The following is an 11,843-nucleotide window of genomic DNA, read 5'->3' on the forward strand; positions in this document are numbered from 1 at the left end:
CATCAAGAAAGCAGTGCCAGGAGCAGAGCGCGTCCTTTGGACAGGGGTCCCTGTGCCGAGAAGCTCCTAGTCCGGGGGAACACTGATGAGAAGGCTGACAGAGAGAAAAAGCCTTCCCCTGGAGCTGATGCCCTGAATTTGGACTTTTAGCCCACTTTGACTATGAGGAAATAAACTCTTCATTAAAACCATCCACTTGTGGTATTTCTGTTGTAGAAGCACTAGATGACTAAGACACCCTCCTTGGCTGTTTTCGTCTCCCTGTGGTAGGCAGGTCCAAGGAGGATCTGACCTCAGCAGGCTTCATTTTCTCTTTGCCCAAGTATATGGGTCACTGCTTCATGTACCTACATCAGTAGGGTGGTAGGGATCCTCAATTTGGACATGAACCTAGCAAGCCGTAGAGTTTAGCCTTAAGCCTAAACTACATGTAATTCTATAAGCCTTTCAGTGGACGATCTAACAAATAAATCACACACTTTGATTCTCGTTAGCTGCTGTTCCATGTGCATAGCTTTCCGAAGAGTCTTGAGGGAGGAAGGATGATTGGCACAGAGGATTTGGGAAATCCCAGGTTCTCTAATAAACCTCACTCTCCCTATGCTCTAGAGTGGGATGCAGGTCTCAAAAATTTCCCAGTCTTTTATGCAAACCCTATGCTAGCTTGGTATTTATAACTTGGTATAGGAGATGTCACTGCAGAGTTATTACCTGATAGACATAAAATTACTTAAATTTTATTTTCATGTAAAGACAGCAGCAGCAGTAACATGGGTATTCAATAAATGTCTACTGAATTAGACAAGATCCTAAATATTCTTTATGTTCCTGAAAGACACATGACATGTCCCAATCCATTCATTAAACACAAAGATGCAATTTTATTCATGCAATAGTATTCAATACTGTTCTAAATGCAGGGAGGGAGGTTTTCTGTTTGTTTAAGCTGAATTTAATTTTGAGCATCTAAGAGTGACAAGTGTCAAGTTATTCTAATAAGGATAACTTTTACATTTATAATAATGGCACAAATTTCTGAATACCCAGAAATATTAATTCACACTTAGTACTTATGTAATATCAATCTCTTAAGGGTTCCAAAGATCTTAATACACATTTGCTCGGTACAAAAGTCTTCTTGCTGCTATGAAAACAACTACACAACTCCTTTTTATTGCCACGTTACAAAACAAGGCAGAGAGAGAGAGAATAACATTCCCTGCACGCTAGGAGAGGTACAGCACAGGAATACGGTAAGAGAGTTTCCGGGTCTGGCCACCTCTGACAGTCCTCTTTCACCTTCGTCTCCCTTCCTGGGCACGATGAGACTCCTTTGATGGAAGGCAAGATGGCTGCCATCCTTCAGTTATCACAGTACTGTACCTTTAGAATGGACAGCATCAGCACTGTGATAACTGAGCCAGGGCAGCCTGTCAGTCACTGTGTCAGCCAGCAGCATCCTTTCGGTGTGGCTGTGTTACTTCCTCTGAAGGATCCTCATGAAGGACTGAACGAGCCCCTTCTGGTTCGAGATGTGGGGAGGCAGAAGAGAAAGAAGGGTAAGAGCCCAGAAAGTGGTGAGGCTGAAATATTAGAAGCCCCAGTTGAATTATAGTAGAATGAAAGATGAACACATGATTTATACATATTAATGAGGATGAGCAACCACATATTAGGCTCTTGCTCTAATAATATCAAATATGCAGTAAGCTTTCCAGCTGTGTTTCACAGTCATATCTCTCCTATGCATAGACTCACTGACTGCATCTCCCTGACCTTAATCATTCATGCAATAAATATTTACTGAGGGACTACGATATTCCAAGACTTCTAGATGCTGAGGAAATAGAAGACGTGGTCAAAGTGCTCATAATCCAACATGGTGCTAATACTACTTCACATCTACCTAACATTTGATAATTTTCCATGTGCTTTCTCAATTAGTTTTCACAAAAATCCTATGAGGTTGGCAGTGAACTATTCATTAATTAGTCAAAAAAGGATTCTGGAAACAGGTTAGAATATCATTACCCCATTTTACAGAAAAAAAAACCCCAAAAACTAGAAGAGGTTAGATGATTTTCCTGAGATTAGCCCTCTAAGGTATGATGAACCTAAGCTCAAATCCATGCCTAATAATCAAGCTCAGTGCTTTTTTCTCTATCCTATCCTGGGTATCTAACTTCATCAAATGTATATTCAGTTTATACAATTTACACAAACTTTTTGTTTTCTCAGTATCTCAGACTATGAAGCAGAAACTGGTGGGGTTTTATGCTTTAGGAAGAAATGCACAACATTAGCCAAAAATGACTTTTATTGCTCTTACTCTGAGAGCTAACAACGTATTCAAACTGATGATGAGTAAGTATTCAGCACACCTATGGGGTGTTTTTCACAATAGTCAGTTTATGCCAATTCTACAGTTATGGTAGTACAAGAATGGTTGACCACCTTTGGAATTCCTTTTAAAAAATCAACATATACACATCACTCACACTGAAATTATCTGTACCTTTAAGAGGTATCCTTGTGTCATTTCAGGGATGACTCTTACTGTTAATAAAAGGTATAAAAAGTTCTGAAATCCGAATTCAGGCTTCAGAATATCAACTTATTAATACCATGATTCACTCAGTTTTTTTCATGTCAATCATAAGGTCTCAAGTTATTTCATTATGAGTGGAACTTGACAGATATTTGAAAAATAATTATGTTTTCAATTAGGCATTTGCTCAGTTTCAAAGATTCATTATATGCAAATTAGATATTAGCACTGCACTTCAATGAGTCAGGCAGATGAATCAATTCTTTATTTAGATCAGAAGTCAGAAAATAAAAAAATACAGTGCGTCTAGCTCAATCATTAACTTTATGTACTATGAAAATGACCTTATCTTCAGAAAAGAAATAGCTAATGAAATAACCCACCTACACATGAATTAGAAGCGACATTCTCTAAAGTGCAAAAATACTTAAAAGTTAAGGAGATCATCATCTAGGTCTTAGCCAACTGATGCAATACAGAGTTGAAACACGAGAGGGCAACGAAGATTTAAAAAAAAAAAAAAGGTTGGCTCCCACAAGCTAAGGTTCCTGGAAATAGTTGCGCATTTTCACCCAAACTATAAACATCTGTTATATGAACAAAGATACTGTGATTATTTTAGAATAAAATTTTAGATAGTTGGTCCATACTGTGATTATTTTAGAATAAAATTTTAGATAGTTGGTCCATCAAAAAGGAGCCCTGGTGGCGTGGCGGCACAGTGGTTAGAGTGCTCGGCTGCTAACTGAAAGGTCCCTGGTTCAAACCCAACAGCTGCTCTGCGGGGAGAAAGATGTGGCAGTCTGCTTCCATAAAGATTTACAGCCTTGGAAACCCTATGGGGCAGTTTTACTCTGTCCTACAAGGTGGCTATGAGTTGGAATGGACTCAATGGCAGTAGGTTTGCTTTTGGTTTTGGTTGGTCCATCAAAAAGGTTAAAAAGATTACCACCTAACATTTCCTGGCCACAAATGGTTTTGGGAACAGTGAATACTTAATCTGAAATAATGGGGCCTGGATAAGTATGGGAACAAATAGATAATCCTGATATACTTAACAGTTATTAGACTGTTCTTTACCAAGTCTGAGTACTAGTGCAACTGTGTGTATAAACATGAAGTATACGGAAATGAACTTAATATTAGTAACGTTGAAGCTTTTTTACCTATGACCAAAAAAGACACAATAACTAAACATTTTTGGTATTCTAAGTAAAGGATACTTTTTCCCCTTATTTTTCTCTAATTTCATTCTTCTATCTAAACTGGGAAAAACACCCAAGCCTCCAGTAAATAATAAAAAGAAAATTTCCGTTATTCTGTGAATAGCTACATAAATTTTTGCTCAGAATAACTCTAAAGCAATTTCAAAGAAGAAAAATGTGAGTTTTCAGAACTGTATTTTATAATTAACCGAACACTTCAAAGATGTAAGTTCTGTTTCTTCATGGGAATTATTTTTTATAAGTGTGCATTTAAAAAAATAAATAAATAAATGTACCAGAAACTTTTCTTTTTTAATCGACTTTTCTGAGAGGAACTGGATTGTTTCAATTTAAAAACAAGTCACTGTGGGTGCTCATGCTACAATATAGAGGTACACTGCACCCTAACAGGAGGAGAGAGAAAACAGCGATGTAAAACGCTTTCCTCCAGACATCAAAATGATTTGAAAATCAGCTTATCTATGGTAAAAATGACACAATTAAGAACAATTTCTTCATGATGAATGTACCAAATATTATTATTTAGAAAATCAGGTACTTCTGGCAAATTGGTATACCAAAGAACTTGGTTTTTTAAATAACGTGGAATACAAAAGTAGACACACACACACAAACATGTCACATTCCTTTTATCTATGGACTAAAAATGAAAACACGGTGATTTTAAAACTTTAATTTAAATATCTGATTATATATTAAAGATTTGGAACTACCATGACATAAGCTACTAAAAAACCAAAAAACAAAGTACGTTGCCATCGAGTTGATTCTGACTCACAAAGACCCGACAGCACAGAGCAGAACTGCTGCGTAGGGTTTCCAAGGCTGTAAATCTTTACGGAAGCAGACTGCCACATCTTTCTCCTGCAGAGCGGCTGGTGGGTTTGAACCACCAACCTTTTGTTTAGCAGCCAAGTGCTTAACCACTGAGCCACTAAGGCTCCTCAAATAAGCTACAAGCAATGCAAAATATCAAACTTTTACACTAAAATAGTTTTTTAAAAATTTAAATCCCCTAGTCTTTTATAAAGTGGAACTTTTCAACTTGAAAATCATAATCCAACTCAGTGACATTATAAAATGTGAAAATTTGACCAAACTGTGATGTTATAAACATGTTCTATAAACAAAAGATGCTGAAATGTCAACCAGTGCTTTGTCAGAAGCATACAGAATGTATACTTGCATTTTATTGCAAAGCGCTGCTAGATTAAGAGTTTTTAAAAACTAACTTGTGCCAAAGATTAGTTAAGAAACCTGGGATGAAGAGGTTACAGTTTTCTCTTTTAAGAAACTGGTTACAGAAGCAAGAGAAGTCAAGGACCACCACCATGTGCAAAGGTAGCCCCTATTTCGTCAGAGAAGAATCAACAGGGGGTAGTATAGAGGGGATGTCACTGTTTTACCTGCTTCAAGCACTGTTCTCTAAATATAGTTTTATACTGTATAACCTTACCACGCCCATCTGGAATAAAAAACTGATCACAGAAGGTTATGTCTACAGTAAGGCAGAGAGAGAGAAAAAGGAATAACCTTTCTCCCTCATATTGACCAGGATTTTAATCTAAAGAAACCCCCAAACCTCTAGAAGACTAAAAATTTACAAATAAATAAGAGTGGCCCCTATCTGTTATGACACGGGCCTTTTCCCCTCATTTATGTACTCAACATGGAAACCCTGGTGGTGTAGTGGTTAAGAGCTACAGCTGCTAACCAAAAGGTGTGCAGTTAGAATCCACCAGGAGCTCCTTGGAAACCCTATCGGGCAGTTCTACTCTGTCCTATACGGCTGCTGTGAGTTGGAATCAACTTGATGACAACAGGTTTTTTTTTTTTTCCTGGAAGTACTCAGCATAAATATTTTCAGACCAATTATTTACTCTGCAGTTGTTTTGCTTTCTGATTTTGCTCTAGATTCCATTTTTTCCCTATAATATAAATTTTATAGCGTGCTGACAAGTCAATTTTATTCAGATTTCTCCTCTATATTGTACCCTTTTAGAGTAACTAGTTAAAAATACATCTGGTAACTTCAAAATGATCCACCATCTCTAAAAATTCTGTCTCCAATTAATCTATGATTTCCTCATTACTGCAACAATACCGTTCAAAAATGCTGGATCTTAGGTTTCCAAATTCCCTTAATGGACAGCTAAACAGGGCAAATACCAAAGACTTGCACTGACCGTGAATTCTAGAGCCTTGGGCCATTCCATAAACACTACTACACTGCTTTTTCCACAGAGTTCACCATTCTTGGAGTTTGTATCTGTATCGGTAAAATGAACAAATTTTTACTTGTAACGTATGCCACAGTGGTATTGAAATCATTATTGAGCACCATATTTTATATGTAATTTAATTTTCCAGTTTATGTCTTATTTCCTAAACTCAACAGTATTCTCCCTAAAGTCAGGGACTATTTTATGTCCCTTTACAATTCTCATCATAGCCCTTTCCAAAAAGTGTAAGCTCAAAAAATATTTGATTAATGATGATCCTCTTAGGTTTCTTAGAGATTCTCTAACGAGGTTATCAAAAAACTGTATGTTTATTTCCATAAACATATGGAATGGCCTCAGGCAAGGTACATGACAGTTTGTCATCTATAAAAAAAGGGGGATAGTGCTAAATGGCCCCAAGTCCCTTCCAGTGTGAATACTGAATCTCGTTAGACAAAGTAAAACACCAAAGACAGCACTATCTCTAAACATGTCAGCACTGTACTTTGTTTCAGAGGAAAGAGGTCAGCAACCTTATGGGCCCAATTACCACCAGTGGAGCTGTGATGTGGGGACAGAAAGTAGATAAAGAAGACATAGAAAAAAAGCAGAGAGGAGGAGGAGGAGAAAGGCAAGTGGAATCACCAAGATGCCACCAGAAGTCACAACTATTACTGTGCTACATATTGTTCTCTAATATGTTTTGGTATGCCCAGGAACCTTTTAATAAAGCAGCTACAGCCACATATGTGAGTACTCAAATTTTCCCATGACACCCCTGCAAGCCCTTCTGGTCAGGAAATGTGCACACCTTGGTGCCGTGGACTTTTCTATTGACCTCCCTGATTAAGGTATGGCTCCTGCCATCAAAATCTGTAAAGCAGTCACGAAGAGATCTCACATACTGTAACTCCTGGGGTCCCCAAATCTCCGTATAAAATACAGCAGTTGAAAGCAGATGCTGACAAACCTAAAGAGCAGTATTTCATGCAGCTACCTCTTTTGAAATTAACCACAGACAGAAAGTAGCAAACAGTACGGGCCAATGCCGTCCAATAAAAGTATCATGCAAGCCACATATAACCTGTTGCCACTGAGCCAATTCCAACTCCTAACAACCCTATAGGACAGAGAAGAACTGCCCCATAGGGTTTCCAAGAAGTGGCTGGTGGATTCAAACTGCCGACATTTTGGTTAGCAGCCGAAATCTTAAGCACTGTGCTACCAGGCCTCCAAGCCACATATACAAATTTTCCAAGAGCCACATTTAAAAAAATAAACAGGTGACATTTATCTTAACAATGTATTTTATTTAACCCAATATATCATTTGAACATGTGGTCAATATAAAAATTATCAATGAGGTATTTTACTTCTTTTTCGTACTAAGTCTTTTGACATCTGGAGTATATTTTACACTTACAGCACATCTTATTTCAAACGCTAAATTTTCATCAGAAATACCTGATCTGTACCTAAGATGCATATTGTTTCCAAACATACTTAAGATTTTTCCAATAACTGAATCAAGTTATCAGTTTTAAAAATTAAATAAAATTTAAAATTCAGTTCCCCATCACACTAGCCATTATTTCAGGTGTTCAATAGCTACGTGTGGCTAGTGGCTACTATACTGAGCCACACAGGTATAGATAATCCTGTCTCTATTGCCTAGATTTTCTTTTAAAGCTGAACCAGGGTATAAAATGTCACCTTGTCAAACGTCCTTCTATAGCACCCAGCAGGGTGTCCAACATTATACCACGTATTTTCTGTCCCACTTCTAATCCTTAATTTGTCAATGCTTCAGTGATGATCATTTATTAAGCAGCCCTTACCAAAGGCAATAACTCTTTTAACTCAGAAAGAAAGGCACATCTTAATTCAGAGAAAGAGTGGAGACATCAAGATTCAAAGATACGGAGTTAATATTCAAAATAAAGATGGAAAAATCCTGACATCGTTACTTCTTTGTCCAGGATATCAGTCACTCTGCGAAAGTTACAATCATTGTTTATAATGAGCCTCTCAACTTACACACTCACAGCAGCTGTCACTGCATCCTCAGATTCTTTGCCTTCCTCAAGTGCTCCCCCCTAGCTTCCCCCTCTTCTTTATCTATAGCCGATTCTGTAGTGCACATTACAGGAGCCACTCTTTAATTCATTCTGAAAAGTGCTTGTTATTGTTGACATACCGAAACATATCAATAATTCAATAAATGAATCTCAAACCATCATATTAATCTTTCATTGGTCTAAGTACCCAAAACCTATCTTGAGAAACGCTTTTCTGAAATACACGGAAAGTATCCCCCACCCTTCCCCAAAGGAACCAATTAAAAACACTACAGCTTTCTCTCACTTCTCATTCCCTATGTCAAAGTTCACTGTGTCCCTCCTGCAGCTGATTTAAAAGTTGATCTTCTAAAGGAGCTGGATTCCTAAGGTAGTTCTATTTTGAGCCTTCTTCCTGTTCTGAAGCTAAAGTTGGAAGAGCTTAGGTGGTGATGTCATGGAAGGAAGATTGCAGGCTCTTACAGAAGGGTCTTCTCCTGCAACTCTTGTTGTTAGGTGCCATCGAGTTGATTCTGACTCATAGAGACCCCATGTGATAGAACAGAACTGCCCCATACGGTTTTCTTTAACAGAGCAGATCACCAGGTCTTGCTCCCATGGAGCTGCTGGATGGGTTCTAACTGCTGATCTTTCAGTTAGCAGCCCAGAGCTTAACTTACTGCACCACAAGGGTTCCTTCCATCAACTCAGGGGATGATCAAATGAGGGAAATTAGGGAGTGTTTACTTCTCATCCTCTTTCCCCTCCCTCCCTTTAGAGTCCCAGTCATTCATTAGCCAGCAAAAAAACAAGTTCAAATGTAAATTATAAATAAGCATGCAAACATATTTATATGTCTTACTTATTAAATATCTCATAACCGAAAAGACTGGGAAGAAGGAAAACAACTTACTCTAGGGAAGAGGGATGACAACCTCTTTCCTCCCCTTCCCCTCTCTCTAGGTACCGCAGGACTAGGTGCAGAAAGGACATGGGGGGCAGCTGGTAAGAAGAATAAAAGGATTATAAATCTAGGAAGCTTGAAGAGTAAAATGTTGTTGGGGATATTCAGGACAGAAAAAACACCCCGTGTCCCTTCTCTTTCACTGTTTTCTCCTCCGTTTTGGAGTGGTTACACTTTGGGCTGGGTGTGCCGTCTGCTTGGGAGGCGTTTTTTGGCTCCGAAGACCCAAGAGGGGCCAGGGTGGGGCTCAGGGATAGAGCCAGAGGATGGCTGCTTATGTCTAGTTCTAGGCTAAGCTCTAACCCAGAAAGGGCTGTGGGGGGAGAGCTGACAAGGATTCAATTAGAAGACCCAGTGTGGAATGACCAATGTGCACTGGGCTGAAGGTGGTCACCTCTCTCAACCTAAGCCCAGCAGTTAGTTGCTGGTTGGTGGGGTGCAGGTCCAAAGGCAAGAGATAATCCCAACACATCTGTAGATCACAATTTGCGGGGGGGGGGGCGGCAGAAGGGAGACAGGAACGTTTGGACTTGCCGAGATTAATAAACAGATGAAAGAAGCACTTTTTGGCCAATTCCGTGCGTGTGTATTGGGGGGGGGGGGTGAGTGTTAGCTAAAAGCTCTGGGAACAGAGGATTCCCTGGTTCCTCAGCTCACCCTCCTCCAAAGCGGGAATAAGTATAGGCGTGGTCCTTCTCAGGGAAGGTGGCCGCTAGTGTGCGGGTAGTTGAGTGAGAGAAAGGGTTCCTCGCTCCATAAGGCTGGGAGAAGCCCTAGGGTCAGCTATGCCCAGGAGCAGGTGGTCTCTGCCAAGTCCCCTCCCTATTCCTGAAAAACGACCTGGACCAGCATACATTACAGCAACGCACCCCCTCCTCAATAACGTTTCTAATAAAAGAAACAGCCTCTCAAGCCTACATTAAAAACTGCGAGCTCCGGTTGATGGAAATAAACAGGTGAGCCCGAAGAAAAGCGGGAAAAGATTTGGGGGGAGGGGGCGTTCCCGAACGTGCAGAGAAATCAAGGCTTCCCTGCCCTCCCTCCACACCCCTTGTCCTCCTTCCCGGGGGAATTTGCGTGGCAGGTTGTTAGCAAAAATGCCAATCTGACAGCCCCCTCCTCCCCGCCCCGCGCTCATTCTCCCTCCTACCCCGGGGGCCAACATCCCGGCCTCGTGGTAGCGCCGGATCCCCGGGCGCGGCAACGGGCTCACCCTCATCCCGGACGGCGGCCGCCGCGGGGGACTCCGATCTTCCTCTCTCTTCCCTCCCTCCTCCTCCTCCTCCTCGCAGACTCCTCCCGCCGGATCCTTCATGTAAACAACATCCAGCCTCTATTTACAGTCGCCGCCGGACAGCAAGGGACCCACGCCAGCACCCTGGAAAGAGGCGGGGGTGGGGGAAAAGCGAGTGCGCAACATTTACACACACACCCCGCCCATTCGCGCCGCTACTCCCCCTCCCCCCGGGGGCCGGAGCGGGGCGCCGGGGGGCTCCAAGCGCCCTCGACCAACCTGCGCCGTTCCTGACACCCCAGCGAAGGCCAAAGGGAAACCGCGGAAATGCCCATGGGCGAGGTCTCCCCATACCGCATAAAAACACACACACACCACAACAACAAACCCAGCCCAGTAACACCGTCGGAGTCCGTCCCGGAGTGTGAAGCCCCAGTCCCGCCTTGCGACGCCGCCCCGGCGCCCCGCTTCCTACCCCGAGGTGGCGAGCAGCGTGCAGTCCCCCGAGACGGCCGAAGGCAGTCGCCCAGCGCCGGGCAGTCGGGCTCCCTCGCCGCCGCTCGCCCGCTCGCTTGCTCGCTAGCTCCCCTCGGCCCGCCTCCCGCGCGGACGCCGACCCGGCAGAGCCCCGCGGCTATATGTGCGTGTGCGCGAGCGCAGCTGCCTGCCTCCCGCAACTGGGTCTTGACGGCCCCACTGCTTCCCCAGCCCCTGGGCCAGGCTCCGCCGCTCGGCGAGACGGTGCCACGAGCGCAAAGCCCGGCGCTCGACACTGGCGCGCGGGCGCGTACACGGACGTCGACACAGCCGCACGCCTCCCACAGCCGCCCAGCCCCGCGCGCGCCCCACCGCCCCCGTGCCCGCCCCGCGGGCCGCCCCCACACCCACCTGCGCCCCGTGGGGTCTCGGGCCCCCCCTTCCTTTGCTCTTCCCGCTATTTGCATGAAGATTATCTAATGACGCAGCAAGGCTCACCACAACGTGACCGTCGCCATTTTTCTGTTTTTATTCTATCTTTGCCATGTGATAGATTGGGGGCTGGGGGGGGGGAGCTGGAAAAGGGAGAGAGACAGGATTAAAAAAAAAAAAAAAAACTTCCGGGTCTCATGACCAGGAAGGGAGAAAAACAAAAGGGAGACTAGACACAACTCCCGGGAAAAGATCGTGTGTGTCTTTGCGCGCGCGCGCGCGTGCGTGTGTATGTACGCGTGCGCGCGCGCGCGCGTCGTGGGGGATGCTCTCCTTTCCTCCGACGAGGCTCTAGCAGCGAGCAGGGTTCATCTGCAATCCAAGGCAGTCCAGCCGACCCCAGCAGCTCCGGATCGCATCCTCTACCCTTGGCGGTCGCCTGCCACAGCCCCATACCCGCCGCAAATGCTCCGAGAAGCAGTCAGCCTGGTCCCTTCCTCCTGTCGCCTCAGCTTCCAGCCCATCCGGCCCAGAGCTCGTGCTCTCGCTCCCGGGAGGCTGTACCTTTCTGGGTTACGTTCAGGTCTATTACCGCGAGGGGATAAAAAAGTTTTAAATGCCACTGTTTTTCCTAAGTTTCGAAATAGTTTGCTTTGACGCTGTTGTTTATGACAACTTCGTGT

The 11,843-nt window shown here is 43.2% G+C and overlaps 1 long non-coding RNA gene across 2 annotated transcripts in view; it reads right to left on the reverse strand.

Annotated features, from left to right (window-relative positions):
• Positions 1–10,981, reverse strand: part of LOC111820449 (uncharacterized) — an 18,670-nt gene extending 7,689 nt beyond the window's left edge. The window contains exons 1-4 of one of the 2 annotated variants that reach the window (XR_002823995.1): positions 10,727–10,981; positions 10,168–10,395; positions 8,967–9,055; positions 858–1,522 (exon numbers count right to left, since the gene is read on the reverse strand). This is a non-coding gene — a long non-coding RNA (uncharacterized LOC111820449). The other variant, XR_002823996.1, reaches the window with a different exon arrangement.
• Between the last annotated feature and the right edge of the window lie 862 nt (positions 10,982–11,843).

Source organism: Trichechus manatus, unplaced genomic scaffold (assembly GCF_000243295.1).
Source record: "Trichechus manatus latirostris isolate Lorelei unplaced genomic scaffold, TriManLat1.0 scaffold00003, whole genome shotgun sequence".
NCBI lineage: Eukaryota > Metazoa > Chordata > Mammalia > Sirenia > Trichechidae > Trichechus > Trichechus manatus.